This window comes from Ranitomeya imitator, chromosome 2, assembly GCF_032444005.1.
Source record: "Ranitomeya imitator isolate aRanImi1 chromosome 2, aRanImi1.pri, whole genome shotgun sequence".
NCBI classification, from domain to species: Eukaryota; Metazoa; Chordata; class Amphibia; order Anura; family Dendrobatidae; genus Ranitomeya; species Ranitomeya imitator.
The window spans coordinates 473,815,679-473,834,305 of NC_091283.1; the positions used below are offsets into that span (position 1 = coordinate 473,815,679).

General features: G+C 42.2%; 1 protein-coding gene across 10 annotated transcripts in view; it reads left to right on the forward strand.

The window, feature by feature from the left end:
• The window catches only part of MAPT (microtubule associated protein tau), a 111,879-nt gene that overhangs the window by 41,117 nt on the left and 52,135 nt on the right, over nucleotides 1-18,627 (forward strand). For 2 of the 10 annotated variants that reach the window (XM_069751296.1, XM_069751304.1), the window contains exon 1: nucleotides 12,999-13,058. The exons of the other annotated variants lie outside the window; for them this stretch is intronic. The gene's annotated coding sequence lies outside the window, so the exon portion shown is untranslated. Of the gene's footprint in view, nucleotides 1-12,998; nucleotides 13,059-18,627 lie in introns of those variants that run through there. 10 annotated transcript variants of the gene reach the window in all.

Sequence of the window (18,627 nt, forward strand, 5' to 3'; positions counted from 1 at the left end):
TAGCTGGAGGCTGTGAGTGTTTGCACACCTCCGGGAAGTGATCAGATTCCTCCGAGGCCTGTCCTAGGATATTAAATATTAATGTAAAGATACTCGAAGACAGGAGGATTTTACATGAAAGCTTCAAACCTGGAGGGTTGAAAGATAAGAGAGAGCGATTTGGAAAAAATAATTACATATCTATGGCAAGTGATAGATCTTGTTTACTTTTTTAATATCATTAAAAAATAATCAAAAATGAAAAATAATAGCAACTTGATAATCAGGTCTGGACATTTGTAGGAGCTGGGAGACAGTAAAACAAGTACGGTATATTTGGGCATAGTAGGTACACGCATAGAGTAAGAATATTGGTGTACAGGGGGTACATTGGGGTAAAGAGGGGTACAGTATGTACAGGGGTGAACTACATTGGGGTACAGTAGCTACATGAGGAACAGTAGGTATAGGGGGTACATTGGGGTACAGTAGGTACAGAAGGGTACATTATGGACAGAAGGTGCAGGAGCTATCAGTTAAACACAGACCCATAATACATCCATGTATATTGCGTCTTGAATCTCATGAAAAAAAATATATATATATATATATATATATATACATATATATATTTGAGTTATTAATACCCTGAAGACCCGCACACTAGAATCTGCCGAATATAGCACATTCTGCTGACCCAGTCAGAAATGACTTGGAGTCTGTCTGACCAGGGCAGAAATATAAATGTAGGTTATTTGCCTCCAATGAAATGGGCTGCAGTGTGTGGCTGCCATGACTGCTGTTCCATTTTTTTACATGACATTTTCACAGTACATTATATTTGTATTAATACTATTTAGAATTCAAGCATTTGTTAAAACTGTGTATTAGGGTCACATATTGGGCACCTATTACTGAATCAGAATTTCAGCCCACTCCAGGAAAACGAGACCTTTTCATCAGGTTGGATATGATGATTGTGATCTCGACAGTTATTTAGATTTAGGCCGGGGTCACACTAGCGTATTACATCCGATGCGAGAGCATTGGATGCGATATGCTAATGACCCTCGGCTCCTGTTCTGCTGCGAGGGGGAGCCGAGTGTCATGCGTCTGTGCTCCGATTCTCTCGCACAGGGAGGCTCGGAGCACAGCTGTGGAGGAGGCGGAGAAATGAATTTCTCCATCTCCTCCATTGCCGGGGTCCGCGTTTAACGCACATCACTCGGATGATAGGCTTATATGGGTGCGAGTAAATTAAATAGGGCAGCACACTGCAGCGCCAAAAAAATATACGAGTTGGCGACTCTGGGTTCAGCACCTGTTCACACTCAGTCTATGTTTGGATGTGCAGGTCAGGTTTTTGAAATATATGGGTGCGAGTGACCCGACAGTCGGCCGATTGTCTCGGACCGAGGAAAACGGCCGACGAAAAATCGGCTGTGGGATCTGCCCACTAGGTTAACATTGGTCCGAGTGCAATGCAATTTTTAATCACATTGCACTCGTCCGTTTAAGTCGCCAGTGTGACCCCGGCCTTAGAGATTATATCTGCACTGAAACATGGATTAGAGCAATAAAATCCTGCCTAAAGCGACTTTGTCATCTGGATTTCACACCCCAAATTATTTTTATGTGCCTGTAGCGCTTTCAAATACGTGGCTGGGCAATATACTACGTGGCTGGGCAATATACTACGTGGCTGGGCAATATACTACGTGACTGCCCAATATACTACGTCGCTGGGCAATATACTACGTCGCTGGGCAATATACTATATTGTGGATAAGTATACATCAATTTTTCTTTTTAGACCATGCTTGCCTATTTTTTTAAGCAAAAAAGTAGTGGACAACCCTTTTAATTCATTTAATATGACTACATTTTAGGTAGCTGTATCATGGGCACCGAACAGAACATAAATCACTGTAGAGGCCTTTGACAATCTCTGTTTTATTCAGCAGAGCTGTGAGGAGTCCAGGTCTTCTGTATTATGGAGGCCTGAGTCTGAGCTTCCTCAGATATTGGTGAGAAGCCTACATTTATTCCCCTGGTCTCAGCCTAGTCATATATTCCATACTTCTCTGCATGGACTGAACACATGTGCTCATTTGTATAATAGCAGAGCCCATTGTGTGATTTATGTATCCGGTTCATTCAGAGAGAACACATTATGGAAATCAGGATCCATTAGTAAACTCTCACTAGTGTTTCATGAATGACTTACCGTAAACATCCTGACATGCGAACCTCATAAGACGGTCACTTAACCCTTATCCTGCGATATAGAACTGTGTCTGTAAAAATTAATCTGGATGTTATATTCCTGTCAAACACCAATCAGCCATAACATTGAAACCACCTGCTTAATATTGTGTAAGTGCTCCTCATGCCACCAAAACAGTTGGGAGAGGTAACCCACAGGATCTCTGGTGGTGTCCTGTGGTATCTGCTACTTAGATGTGAGCAGTAGATCTTATAATGTCCTGTAAATTGTGAGGTGCAGCCTTCATACATTCCGCAATACATAGAATGCATTCCGCAATTTTTGTGCACATGATGCGTTTTTTCCGCAAAAAAAACGCATCGCGGTAAAAAACGCAACATGTTCATTAATTTTGTGGATTTTTCGCGTTTTTCCCGCTATTTAATGCATTGGGAAGCTCCGGAAAAAATTGCATCAAAAACGCACAAAAAACGTGCAGTAAACGCTTCAAAAATACGCAAAAAAACCCGTCAAAAATGCAAAAAAAACCACGCACGCGGATTTCTTGCTGAAAATGTCCAGTTTTGCTCAGGAAATTTCTGCAAGAAATCCTGAACGTATGCACATAGCTTAATAGTTACCATTTACACATGTAGTAGAGCTGAATTTGTGCTTGAATGTCTCATCAGAGCATCCCCTTTAATATCCAAGCTGGGTTGGCAATCAAAGGGCAAGAAGCTGAATTTTGGAAGTGGAAGAGGCAGAAGTGAATTAATAGCTTTTATATGTGTTGAAAGATTTTACATAGACACTGGTTGCTATGAATATTTGTGTAGATAGATAGATAGATAGATAGATAGATAGATAGATAGATAGACACACTGACATGGCCGAAAGAGTTGGCACCCTGAAATTGTTCTGTCAATTGAAGTATTTCTCACAGAAAATTATTGCAGTATCACGTTTTGTTATACATCTGTTTATTTCCTTTGTATTGGAACAACACAAAAAATGCAAAAGGAAAAAAAGCACATTGGACATAATTTCACACAGAACCCCAGACAAAATTGTTAGCACCTTTCCAAAATTGTGGGTAAACAACTTTGTTTCAAGTATGTGATGCTCGTTCAAACTCCCCTGTGGCAAGTAACAGGTGTGGGCATTATAAAAATCACCTGAAACCAGATAAAAGGGGAGAAGTTGACTCAATCTTTGCATTGTGGGTCTGTGTGTGCCACACTAAGCATGGAGAACAGAAGAAAAGAACTATCCGAGGATTTGAAAACCAAAATTGTTGAACAATATCAACAATCTCAAGGTTACCAGTCCATCTACAGAGATCTTTATGTTGCTTTGTCCATAGTGCACAACATAATCAAGAAGTTTACAACCTATAGCTAATTTCCCTAGACATGGACGGCAGAGAAAAATTGATGAAAGATTGCAACGCAGGATAGCCCAGATGGTGGATAAGTAGCCCCAATCAAGTCCCAAAGAAATTCAAGCTGTCCTGCAGGCTCAGGGTGCATCAATGTCAGCGCAAACTATCTGTGGACATTTGAGTTAAGTGAAACGTACGTGAGTAAGCCAAAATCCTTCTGGGAAAGCGTTTTGTGGACAGATGAGACCAAGATAGAGATTTTTGGCAAAGCACGTCTTTTCTGAAAATGGAGTGAGGCCTACAATCATGGCCAAAAGTTTTGAGAATGACACCAAAATTATATTTTCACATGATCTGCTGCCCTCTGGTTTTTATTAGTGTTTGTCTGATGTTTATATCACATACAGAAATATAATTGCAATCATATTATAAGTACCAATAGGTTATATTGACAGTTAGAATGAGTTAATGCAGCAAGTCAATATTTGCGGTGTTGACCCTTCTTCTTCAAGACCTCTGCAATTCTCCCTGGCATGCTCTCAATCAACTTCTGGACCAAATCCTGACTGATAGCAGTCCATTCTTGCATAATCAATGCTTGCATTTTGCCAGAATTTGTTGGTTTTTGTTTGTCCACCTGTGTCTTGATGATTGACCACAAGTTCTCAATGGGATTAAGATCTGGGGAGTTTCCAGGCCATGGACCCAAATCTCTATGTTTTGTTCCATGAGCCATTTAGGTATCACCTTTGCTTTATGGCAAGGTGCTCCATCATGCTGGAAAAGGCATTGTTGGGCGCCAAACTGCTCTTGGACGGTTGGGAGAAGTTGCTCTTGGAGGACATTCTGGTACCATTCTTTATTCATGGCTGTGTTTTTAGGCAAGACTGTGAGTGAGCCAATTCCCTTGGCTGAGAAGCAACCCCACACATGAATGGTTTCAGGATGCTTTACAGTTGGCATGAGACAAGACTGGTGGTAGCACTCACCTCTTCTTCTCCGAATAAGCTGTTTTCCAGATGTCCCAAACAATCGAAAAGGAGATTCATCAGAGAAAATGACTTTGCCCCAGTCCTCAGCAGTCCACTCCCTGTACCTTTTGCAGAATATCAGTCGGTCCATGATGTTTTTTCTGGAGAGAAGTGGCTTCTTTGCTGCCCTCCTTGAAACCAGGCCTTGCTCAAAGAGTCTCCGCCTCACAGTGCGTGCAGAAGCACTCACACCAGCCTGCTGCCATTCCTGAGCAAGCTCGGCACTGCTGGTAGTCTGATCCCGCAGCTGAAACAGTTTTAAGATACGGTCCTGGCGCTTGCTGGTCTTTCTTGGGCGCCCTGGAGCCTTTTTGACAACAATGGAAGCTCTCTCCTTGAAGTTCTTGATGATGCGATAGATTGTTGACTGAGGTGCAATCTTTGTAGCTGCGATACTCTTCCCTGTTAGGCCATTTTTGTGCAGTGCAATGATGGCTGCACGTGTTTCTTTAGAGATAACTATGGTTAACTGAAGAGAAACAATGATACCAAGCACCAGCCTCCTTTTAAAGTGTCCAGTGATGTCATTCTTACTTAATCATGACTGATTGATCGCCAGCCCTGTCCTCATCAACACCCACACCTGTGTTAATGGATCAATCACTAAAACGATGTTAGCTGCTCCTTTTAAGGCAGGACTGCAATGATGTTGAAATGTGTTTTAGGGTTAAAGTTCATTTTCTGGGCAAATATTGACTTTGCAAGTACAGTAATTGCTGTTAAGCTGATCACTCTGACATTCAGGAGTATATGCAAATTGCCATTAGAAAAAATGAAGCAGTAGACTTTGGAAAAATTAATATTTGTCTCAGTCTCAAAACTTTTGGCCATGACTGTACAAAGGAAAGAACACAGTACTTACAGTAAAATATGGTGGAGGTTCAAAGATGTTTTGGGGTTGTTCTGCTGCCTCTGGCACTATGTGCCTTAACTGTGCAAGGCATCATGAAATCTGAAGATTGCTGACTGATTTTGGATTGCAATGTACTGCCCAGTGTCAGAAAGCTGGGTTTGTGTCCTAGCTCAGGGCAATGACCCCAAAACATACTTCAAGTACACCCAGAAATGGAGGGAAACAAAGCACTGCAGAGTTCTGAAATGGCCAAAATTGAGTCCAGATCTAAATACCATTTAACACCCGTGGAGAGATCTTAAAATTGCTGTTTGAAGAAGGCACCTTTCAAATATGAGAGATCTGGAGCAGTTTGCAAAAGAAGAGTGGTCCAAAATTCCAGTTGAGCCATGTAAGAAGCTTATTGATGGTTATAGGAAGTGATTGATTGCAGTTATTTATTACAAAGGGTGTGCAACCAAATATTAAGTTGAGGGTACCAACAATTTTGTCCAGCCCTTGTTTGGGGTTTTGTGAGAAATTCTATCCAATTTGCCTTTTTTCCTGTTTTTTTTTAAATTTTTTTTTATTTTTGTGGTGTTAGGCTACTTTCACACTAGCATTTTTTTTAATCCGTCACAATGCGTCGTTTTGCAGAAAAAACGCATCCTGCAAAAGTGCGTTTTTTTCCCCATAGACTTCTATTGACGACGCATTTGCGACGGATTGCCACACTTCGCATCTGTCTTGCGACGGATGCGTCGTGCTTTTGCGGACCGTCGGGAGAAAAAAACGCTACATGTAACGTTTTTTTCTCCTGACGGACCACTTTTTCCGACCGCGCATGCGCGGCCGGAACTCCGCCCCCACCTCCCCGCTCCTTACAATGGGGCAGCAGATGCGCCGGAAAAATGCATTCGCTGCACCCATTGTGCAATGCAGCAAACGCTAGCGTCGGAATCTCTCCCCGACGCATTGCGACGGGGAGATTCCGACGCTAGTGTGAAAGAAGCCTTACAATACACACAAAGGGAACATGTGTATAGCAAATCGTGTAATTGCAAGAATGTTCTGGGAAAAATACTTCATTTTCTGGAACAATTTCAAGGGTGCCAACACTTGCGTGCGTAGCATGCATCAACATCACTGAACTATGAGGTGCAGTTGTGCCTCGCTCCTCAATAATTACAATTTTGTAAATTGGTCAGACGGTATTGCACAGATTTTTATTTAGCTAAAAAAATGATGGCACACAGCATGGAATTATTGATTTATGATGACTTTATATGAAATCAGTGTATTAATATTGATAGTACCACCACATTATTTTCATCCGCTGGGCAGCTGCATTTTGCTGATTAATGATAGTTTAAACAACCGCTGCAGGGGCTGCATAAAAATATTCTGCTGTGGTTATTATGCATTTGTGATGAAATACAACCGCAGCCTGTAATAAATGCCAGCCCGGCTTCAGCAGATGTGGAGACAGATTGACTTCCTAGGACAGACAAGGTGAATGAGATTATGTCATACCCGGCCTGAGAAGGAAATCAGGCTTCATATGCAGAGAACCAATACTGGAGGATGAGTCTATAAATAACACATGATCTAATATCTCATTTTATTCTTTGCATTTTTTTTTTGGCAAGAAAACAAAAAGCAACTTTTATATTATTGGCCTTGAGTATCCTGGAGTCACCACAAGGGGGCACGTACGACTGATACATTGAACTGTTTAGTGAGACAGTATGCAGTGAACTCTTAAGCTCCCCCTAGTGGTGGTCATAGGTACACAGAATTCTAGACTATTGATGGTTACCACTGATAAATTCCTTTGTCAGTTCATTATCCCATATTTCATATCCTTGTATACATGTTGTCCATTGAGGAGCTTGTTTGGACAAATTTTGTGGGAAAGACGGTTAACAAGCACTACTTTGCGTTCAGCTGTGGTCCTAAAGATCACTCATGAGACTGTTTTTAAAAGGAAACCTGATGCCACAATCAGTTTAACTTAGATAGGTTTGTCCTCTTGAGGGCAGAGCAAAGTACTGCAGTGCGCAGGCGCCAGGCCTCTCTGACCTTTCCCGGCGCCTGCGCACAGCCAGTCAAAATTACTGTTATTGTGAACAGTTAAGCAAGTTGAACATGAAATGATCTCTAAAAGAGCTAACGTTAAAGATGACACATTTCCTTTGTATTTTAGGCCATTATATACATGTTGTCATTTTATACTTTTTAAAATGTTTTAAAAATTACAAAAAGGAAAATGGGTCAATGCAAAAGTTTGGACACCTTTGGAGATTTGCGTGCTCAGATATCTTTGACCGCGATTTCAGACCTTAATTAGCCTGTTGGGTTACGGCTTGTTCACTATCAGCGTTAGGAAAGGCCAGGTGATGCAAATTTCCCAGTTTTATAAAAACCCAGCCTCCTCCAACTTCATGCCAAAAAAACGTAGACATGGTTTCTTCTAAACAGCTGCCTAACACTCTGAAAATAAAAATGGTGAAAGCCCCCAAAGTAGTATATGGCTACAAGAAGATAGCAAAGCCCTTTCCTCAGTTTGACATGTAATTAAGAAATGACAGTTAACAGAAACAGTTGAGGTCAAGACAAGGTCTGGAAGACCAAGCAAAATTTCAGTAAGAGCTGCTCGTAGGATTGATAGAGGCAAATGTACTGTCATCCGTGTGCTGTCTGTGATTTTCATGAATTCATAGACTTTTATGGGTAATTTTGATTGGTGGTGCTGAGCAAAAACAAACAAGTCTCCGCTATTTTTTGCAGACACATTGTTCTAAAACAACACGTACATGTAAATAGCCATATTGTTTATAATGAGTACTTTTTCAATCTCTGAGAAACACAGAAACTTGTACAAGAAAATACAGAGAGGACTCGTGTTTGTGAAATGCAAATAGGACCTGTATGTGAACAACATGGATGGAACACATGTGAAAAATGCGTATGATGCACTCATGTTATACACAGAACACGTATGTGAAAAACGGATAGAAAAGGTATGTCAAAATACGGATAATGCAGTAATGTAAAATACGGGTAGGACAGGTATGTGAAAAACGCGTATGTCTGAATGAGGCCTTACAGACATGTTTTGTTTTTCCTCCTCCTCCGTAGGGTTCTTTACCAGATAGCAGCACTAGGAAATGAGCGACATGTACAGACCAGGACAGGAGGGCAGAGCACATCCTCCATGGATTTTTGGTGACCTCGGCTTGTCACAGCTCCCCGCTGGCACTGCTGCGCCCCTGGTCTCGCCTGCCACTAGGCTGATTGGCAGGCCATGTATTTCTCCTCAGGAAGTGACAGTTTGGTAGGCTTGTCTGTAAAGCTTGTCGTCTCCCCCCCTCCATGCTGATGGTTATTTATAGATGTGACACAGGAAGGATTGATGAAACTCAAGCTGCCGTCCCGCCGGCTCATGTAACTCCACATATGACACACAGAAAACACGGGGAGCCCTGCATGTGGGGAGCCATCTAGTATACATATAGCCATAGCTGAGGCAAGTATAGGGAGCCAGGCAGCTGACAGGTAAGGGCATCCTGTGCGGTTTACAGCTTTCTATATGAGGCTTGAAAATTGCAAACGACTAGACAGCTTGGTGCCAAATGCATGTGATGTCCCCCTCCTATATATACATTAACCTCACAGACCCCTTCCCTCAGATTATGCCTCCTCACAGTACTTCTCACTTCTGCCTTATTTTGGTTGCAGAATCATTTCCCTGGCCCTTTTTGTTCATATCTGCATGTATACAGGTTTCCTTATTCCTTGCATCCTGCTTTTTTTGCTTAAAAACACTCTTCCAAAGGTATTACACTCGTCCAATGGTATTTCAGCATCCACGCCAAAATGAGGGCACCACTTTATAAGGCATTGATGCGACAGAGGCAGTTAATGACCTGGAAGGACCGGCGCATGCACAGAAGAACTGGGCAGAATAAACTGCGCATGCGCCAGGTCGATGCTTTGCTGAGGCGTTTTCAGCAGCATGGGATGACAAAGGGGACATCATCCACGTCATTGAAAGAAGAGGCGCTATCTTATTGTAGAGTCGTACGTTGCGAAAAAGCGACATATTCAGAGAATATGCACAAGCTATGAAAAATACCCATACCGTAAAATGGAAAGAGCTATGGTTTTAGATCCTGATAAGGCTGCTGACGTCAGTGCAAATTTCACCTTTTGCAAAAGCTAAGGGAGATATGTGCCTCTCTCTGTCACCTTCATCAGAGCAATATCCGCAGTGGCCGTTGGGGGTTTGACCTCTGGGGACCCCCAGTGATACCGAGAACAGTCTTTTGAAACACAAATGGAGAAAGCCAGGTAAAGCATACTGCTATTTCAGTTCAGTCCCACAGAAAATGAATGGATCAGAGGTCGATCATGCGTAGCCTCTACACCATTCATGAAGGGAGCCACCTTCTCAGGTTTCCAGAGTCCCATCCCATTCTCATGACCGCTGGGGCTCCCAGTGTTTAGACCACTAGTGATCATTAAGTTATCCCTTAATTTCTTGGGAATAACCCTCTAGGAGGTGACTTGCATTGTCCAGACTCAATCATTGAACTATTGTGAACTGATTGCAGATTATATTTTTTAAGCAATGTGTGACTTCTAGGCACTAAAAGATGTGAAAGGTATTTTCAAGCCAAAAGGATGGTGAAAATGATTTAGAAAGATCAAACCTAGCGACAGGTTCCCTTTAAATAACCTTTTTTTTATGACTGCTGCCACCACTAGGGGGAGTTTATCCTACCGCATATTATGTTATTATATGCAGTTCAGTGTTTACAACAGCTCCCTCTAGTGGTGACTGCGGGCAGCCCAAACTTTATGATTTAGTTCTATGACTATGCATGGAACTTAGATCGCTGTATAAGAAATAAATCAGAACAGTATGCTGAAACTAAAAATGACACAGGGTTGGGAGGTGGGCACCAGACACATGTACACCAGTCTATTTATTCCCTGTAGTAAAATAACCACCAAAGCAGAGATTGTCAGATGACCTCACCCAAATTTGCCCTCCACCAATCTGATATTGATGACATATCCCAAAGAGATCGAAGTAACAGACAAACCCTTTAGGCAGTTTCTACCATTTTTTTAAAAAATGAAACAAACAAAAATGAGCAAATTACATGATGGACCAGATTTGCACAAAAAATGTGACTTTTCTTGCTGCTAGCCAACTTGGAAAAAGGAGAAGAAAATTGGCAGTGGTTTCCTAAGGCCTCTTTCACACTTCAGTTGTTTGGCGTCAGTCTAAAACCGCCATTTTCCTCAAATAACGGATCCATCTTTTTTTTTTGACGGATCCGTTATTTTTCCATAGACTTGCATTAGCGACGGATTGTGACGGATGGTCGTCCGTTCCATCCGCCATGCGACGGATCCGTCGAAATTTGGCGGACGTCATCTAGACATAGACTGACATTATAACGTTTTTTGTCAACGCCGAAATGGCGGATCGCGACGGATCCGTCGCGTCCGCCATTCCATAGAATGGCCGCCTATGGGCGATGGATTCGTCGCGACCGTCATTTCGGCGGATCCGTCGCCCCAATCCGCTTTTTCAATTGCGCATGCTCAAAAAGTAGATACTTTTCCCAGACAACCCCCAAGTAACGGATCCGTCAAAAAAACGGATCCGTTAGAACCGTTTTCTCAACAATTGTGACGGATCCGTCGATCCGTCACTATGTCGGAAGTGACTGACACCAAACAACTGAAGTGTGAAAGAAGCCTAAGATGTATTCACATTTCATAAAAAGAAGCCCCTGAAAATGCCACAAATCTGGGGGCAAACCTATGCCTGTTTAAAGGGAACCTGACAGCTGACACATGCTGCCCGATCAGCGTGCAGCATGTGTCAGACGATGGCGGTATGATGTATCCACAGCCAGGTTCCTTTTAATGCAGGCTTACTTTTTATTTTCTGAAGGTAGAGAGTAAATAAGAAGCCGTGCGATCCTGGAATAAATAAAAATTAGGCAGAGCTCAGGTGGAAACTTGGTTACGTTTAGGGTGCGGGCCTGATGTGGTTCCTCTAATGAAGACTACATTTTCCATGGTCCTTCTGACTTTATCAAGGGGGCGGAGTCACATCACTTTGCAATTACTATGATCTGAGTACAGCCGTGATAGACCAGTGACATAGAATTGTTGTCCTCATGACTGTGTATAAGGGAGATACAGAGCAGGATAGGGAGCTGACATAGGTGATGATGTCATCCAGTTGTTCACAGGAAATCAGAGACTGACTTCCTGTCTACACGGGAGAGCATGTATTGGACTGGTAGTCAGACTGGAGATCACATGACACAGCTGCTCATAATAAAACAATATTGAGTGTATGGATGTGATTGAACTGGGAAGAAATCAATTACACCTCCAAACTATTACTGGGGAGAGACATTGTATGTGCAAAAGAAACCAAAATTGCCGACTTGCTATTTTAATTGGTTTTGACACTTTGCGGTGAAGTTATAACCCACTTGCCTCATAGATCGTTGTGCTCCCAGCTAATTGGCAGCATCCTCTGTGTTTGGGCCCTAGCTGCGTGTTAAAGAAACCTGTTATGTGCTTAGCATTAGATGAAATCCTGTTACTGAGACAACATCTAAATGACTCTGCCAAATGAGGCAAAGAATGGATCACATCTCATCCATCAGCGATGGCCAGTGGGTAATGCTGTGCAGAGAACACAGATGAATATTCTTAGAGGGATGGATTTTGTATGGCATTCTTGGAATTTTCAGTCTCTGCGTTGCGAAAAGTAAAATTCATTAGAATAGAATCTTGGTGTAAATTAACAGGCAATCAATTTATGTGTGTATTATCTTCATGAAATCATCAACTTTGCAACTCTAGCAAAATCCAATACCAACTTGTCTCTACAGCTCCAACGCAGAGCTATGCGTGTCCACGGTTACAGACTACAAACAAAGTCTGTGTAGTCTGGCCCTGCTGTCATACTCTTTCTCCATCCGCTTCTGCTTATTGCTAGCATACAATATGGTAGTTTGGCGAGATGTACGGGACAGATGGAAGAAAGGAGTATGACTGCAGAGTCAGATTATAAACAGTTTGTTTGTAGTCTGTTACCATGGAGACACATAGATCTGCAGGAACTGAAGACACAGAACAGTACTAATGATGTTTCGTCTTTAAATTATGTCCATAATGAAGTATTGCCTGTTATAAGATCCCATCTGTTTCTTTACCTGTGCGTTTTTAGCATGTAGATGGGGTCGCGATGTCATGCCCCCCCACTTCATTGATGGCGTTTCCAATTCCTCAACTGCGGCCACTGACCGAATGAAACACCCAGGAGCTGCGCGGGCAGAGCTCGTACATATTGCCCCTATTCTGCCAGCTTCTCTAGATAAACTGCTGACTCTCAAGTGTTCCAGGGAAGGGGGGAGTCTGCAGCCTGAAGATAAAGCATTCGCCATGTCATGAGGATTCCCTGCTGGATGAGATAAACGTCAGAGTCCTCCCTTTGCTTTTATCTGTCCCTTCTAGAGCCTTTGCACTCAGGCTGATATTGCCCATTGACACACAAGCGCCCAATTCCACTGGGGCCCTATATAAAAGGTAGGTCTGCGGGGTTCACTTCCAGGCTACTATTGCAATGCACTGGGGGGTAATGATCTTGGCTGTATAAGGTGCGGAGTAGCTGGTATGGAGGCAGCAAATATTTGATTTTAGGCCTGGCACCTATTGTAAATTCTCCACTGGAGGCTTTTATTTCTGGTCTTTGACATTTACTTGGCACAGAAATAAATGCTGATGAAATTAAACTTGAGCTAAGTCATTCTTAGGGAGGTCCTGCAAAGTGTATACATCTCTCACGGTGGGCTCGGCAGCAAAATGAATCACTACACGGGTAAGGCATGGCTAGGTCACATTAATATAGGTCCTGGAAGCTGAGATATGTGAAGTTGTATGGCGCCCGGAAAACCGGTTGGATACAGGTCGTTTTATTTTCAATGGTGCAGGACAAAAAAAATGCTACAGAGTAACTATTATGGTGGTGATTTTAAAATTGATGGACTACCCTTAGTATCTGGGGGGTTCCATCTCTCAGTACCTCTACTAATTATGTGGTTGTACGGGTCACGGTGCATTGTAGAGCACTGCGGCCTCTTCGTTATTAGCAGTGGCTTATAGTAGTGGGCCCTGCAGTCACAGCTATGCCTGGCGTTAGTGAAGGTGATTGAGATGCAATACCATGCATGGCCACTATGAAGTGTAGGGAGTTGTATAAACACTGTAGAGTGGGAAAACCCCGCCAAATCAAAGCCTCTGCGACACCCCTGACACAGGTATTGGGGCATTAGGCCTCATTCAGACACCTATTTTTTTTTTTGGGGGGGGGGGGTAGGTTTGCATGCAAGAGTGTACCGTATCCAAGCTTTATCCATTTTTGGTTTGGCTGTCTGTTTCTTACTATCAGTGCAGCATCTGTTTTTCTAGTTTGCAAAAAGAAAAACAACATTTCCAAAATTTTCCCATCCATTAAAAGTAAAAAAACATATAACATTGAGATGGCATCTGATTTCTGTTATTTTTTCTACAAACCTATTCACTTAAATGGGCGAATTTGGATATAAAAACAGGCCTGTTTCTGTCTTTTTTTGGGGGATGGTTGGTCCACCCCCCAAAAACGGACATATCAACCCACCCATATATTTATATTAGGTGCATGTTTTATCCGTGGAAATCTTAGATACGTGAAACATGGACGTCTGAGTGAAGCCTTAGAGTATTTTCACACCGTGTCCATCCTCCAAGCAGAAGACACTACATGTCTAGCACGTTCTTGGTTGTTTTTTTAAACGTTTTTTTTTTTTCTTCAGTGTTTTAGGCTGACTTTTTTAGCAGAAGCGCTGAAAGACACACAGAAATAAAAGGCACAGATTTGGTTTTAGCTTAAACTACCGGTAACTTGTTTTATAAGTGTCGAACGCCTTCTTAGCAGAAAACGCCAGAATGGGCGTCACTTCTTTTAAACGCTTGGCGTTTTTGTAAGCCTGAAGTATTTAAAACACGCGCCAAAAACTGAATCGCAAGTTGTTCATAAGTTTAGTCTTTTTGCTTCTTTTAATTGGTTCAGGCTTCAAAAGCCACAAAGCGGCTAAAAGAGGTGACCAGTCCATTCTGCGGGTGGCATCTGCTTGGAATAAGGAACAAGGCGTCAGGAAAGGCTCGTCTTAAAGACACACATACTTTTAAAGGTTTGCCTGTGATTACATTCCCTTTAAATGTGGTCGTACCTGAATTTGGCACTGTTTAATCTAGTTTTCCAAGTTGTGGCATAACAGATGACCATATACACAGATCCGCAGCGGTGATCACTCCACCGCATCTGTCAGACTAATTGATAATGGACGATACACTTTATCTGACGTAGTATAATTGGTCGTCCGCTCCGCATACTCTGAAATGCAGAGTAATATCTTCAGGGCTGGAGATTTCTCAGGAGCCAGAGATTTGCCGCAGGATCCTTGCTGCTTGGGTTGCATTCTGTTAATGATCACAGAAGTGCTTAGGGTTGGGTTTGCTGCTGGAGTGGACTGACGGGTATTATGTAGTATAGTTATTTTTGTATAACGGATTACAATCATAGTTACGTAGGTTGAAAACTGACATAAGTCCATGAAATTCACTATTCTCTAGCTATTATACTGTACATATTCTCCATCAGGTCATTTTGATATAAGCTGTCCTCTTTGCAGTGCAGGCCACTTGCAGTACCACTTACAGCCATTATCAGTAACTGGTGTTTTCTACAGAAACCAGTGCAACAGCGCCCCCAGTTACAATCCATACATATTCTGTCAACTTATTTAGCAATAAATCGATCACCCGCAGTATCAAAAGAGCTAATGAAGACATATGAAGGGGTAGTATATATTTGACAGCTAGTGAAAAGTAAGTTGATATGTTGGAAGCAGAAAAATGGGCAAGCTTAAAGGGGTTGTCCACTTTTTTTTTATACAAATGCATGTAACTAGGGCTGAAAATCATTTTTGCCATTGAGTGTCTTTAAAAATGTTACCATTTGTTTTCTGCGGTGTCAGTGTTGTACGGTCTGCTGCTGGGTCTAGAATGAGTTAACTGAGAATCTTGTCAGTCAGCAAGCTATAATGGTCTGATGGGGAGTTTGTAACTCCTTTATCTCTCTTATTCCGAGCTCTTCTCAGCTGATTGATGACCACAGATCAGAATAAAGTTGACTGTGCGGGGAATCAGAGAACATGTAAAAGCCAAACGGTGACAATTTTTTAAGGTAACCCAATAGCAAAAATGATTTTTAGCCAGAAATATATGAATCTTGATGGTTTGACGTAAGAGTTAGAGCATTACCAAAACTGCAGGATTTGTGGCGTGTTCCTGGTACGTGGTAGTTAGTACCCACCCAAAGTGATCCCTAGTGACAGGGTCCTTGTTTTACAATGTTTGGTATAGTCCAGCCTTAGGGTAATCACAATTTGGGCTAAGTATCGCTTAAAGGGACTCTGTCACCTGAATTTGGCGGGCTCTCTGTCCGGTCCGATGGGCGGTGTTTTCTCTCCTTTCATTCACCCCTTCCTTTCCCGCTGGCCGCAATATTATCTTGAATATGAGTCTGTTTCCTCCGTAGTTCACGCGTGCGTAGTATTTAACTGTGTTCCGGGACATAGTGCGGCTGCGCATGCGCACTAATGCTTTTTTCATATTGCGCGTGCGCAAGGCAAGATTGCGTTGCGCACGCGTGAACTACGGAGGAAACAGACTCATATTCAAGATAATATTGCGGCCAGCGGGAAAGGAAGGGGTGCATGAAAGGAGAGAAAATACCGCCCATCGGACCGTTAACAGAGCACGCCAAATTCAGGTGACAGGTTCCCTTTAACTCCTTATGAGAAAGCAAGTGCTCCAATAAACTGAAACACCTCACTCTCCGCACACTATTTCACCTAATCTGGGTCATAAACTAAAGCAAAAGTTTCCCTTTAAGCGTTTCTAGCACTTCAAAGAAAAGCAGCGGCAAATACATCGTTCTGTGTCTGTTCCCCGCTGGTGATGGGAGTCTCAGAGCATGTCGTTGTCAGGCGCAGGTTTTCTGATACCCTTACAGTGGAATATGGCAATAATCGTGATACAGTCCTAACATGGCTGCTTCTCCTCCTTTTCCCACTGAGGCGATTTCTCAGCATCTTTTATGTTCAGACTGTTTTTTTGAGAAATCTTTTAGAGTGGATCTGCTCCAAAAGACGCGCCGAAAAGGCACTCAAAAACAATTACGGTAAATGACTCTACTTATTCATTTAAATTGAAAAACAACTTTGTTCTCCGTACATTCAGGCTTTTCATCTTTCCTTTTTATTAGCTTCAGGTCTCCAAAGACGCCAAGCCTTTAAAAGAAGTGACCTGTCAATTTTTCAGGAATTTTTCGCTATAAAGCACCTCCTTACTTTAAAATAGAAGTCAACAGGAAGGATACAGTAACACCTGGGTGTCTTTTTAAGCGTTTTTGAAAGATTTTTTGAGGTTATTTCACCTCATAAAACATTAGCATTGCATTCATTGTTTTATGAAGTTTAAAAAAAAAAAAAAAAAAATGAGCCAATCATCCACAAAAAAATGCTTAGGCTATGTGCACACGTTACAGATTTGCCTGTGGATTTTTAGCACAGAATCTGCATCTCTTGCCGGAAAACGCAGCCAAAAATCTGCGCGTTTTTGGTGCGTTTTTGATGCGTTTTTTTGCGCGGATTTGATGCCTTTTTTTCATGCAGATTTGTATGCGTTTTTGAAAGCTAACTAAAGATCTATTATTGAAGGAAAAAAAAAGAATTGTGATGTCATTTCTTGTCTAACCTCTTCATTTACATACACCATTGAAGAATGTTTACACACAGATAGATCTGTAGATAGATAGATCTTAGATAGAAAGATAGATAGATAATAGAGAGATAGAAATATCTATAGATAGATGTATCCATAGATAATAAAAAAAAATAGAAAAAAACAGCACAGTTAAGAGGTAGGGTGCAGACGCCTCACAGGTACATACCAGTCCTAGTAAATACTTATCCAAAAAAGTTGAGGCAGCACACCAAATCCAAAATTATAAAGTGCTTTTTAATAGCCCATGTGCCATATGGGCTATTAAAAAGCACTTTATAATTTTGGATTTGGTGTTCTGCCTCTGGATTTGGTGTGCTGCCTCAACTTTTTTGGATTAATATATCTATAGATATATAGATAGATTTATAGATGTTTAGTCATAAACATATTAAAATGGTACATGAAGAGTTAAATAAAGACACACACACACACACACACACACACACAAAATCTGCGTTTGCCAGGTTCACACTTGCGAGAAACTCAAACGAGTCTCACACCTCAATATCCGGCACGAGCACTCAGGACTGGAGCGTTCAGCTACATAGAAATACATGCAGCTGCACACTCCGGTCCTGAGTGCCAGTGGCAGTGCCGATATTGAAGTGTGAGACTTGCGCGAGTTTTTCGCAAGTGTGACCCCGGCCTTAAACGCAATATCTGTTTCATTTGCAAAAAATTGAAAAAAAATGGCATGGGCTCCACCTCCCGCACAATTTTCAAATCCAGAGTGGGAAAGCCAGCAACTGGGGGCCGATATTTGTAGCCTGGGAAGGCTAATACCCATGGATCTTCCCAGGCTATGAATATCAGCCCGCAGCTGTATATTTAGCCTTTACTGGCTATCAAAATAGGGGGACCCCCCCAAAAATGATGGGTCCCCCTGTAATTAATAGCCAGAAAGGCTACGCAGACAGCTGCGGGCTGATATTCATAGCCTAGGAAGGGGCCATGGATATTGCCCCCACCCCCGGCTACAAATACCAGCTCCCAGCCACCCCAGAAATGGCGCATTTGTAAGATGTGCCAAATCCGGCACTTAGCCTCTCTCTTCCCACTGCCCTGTAGCGGTAGCATATGGGATAATAAGGGGTTAATATCACCGTTGTATTGTAAGGTGACATCAAGCCTGGTTAGTAATGGAGAGGCGTCAATAAGACACCTATCCATTACTAATCCTATAGTAGTGAAAGAGTTAAAAGAAGACACAGCCAGAAAAAAGTATTTTAATATTCTTAGTTTCACCATACTAAAAACCACACCTAAT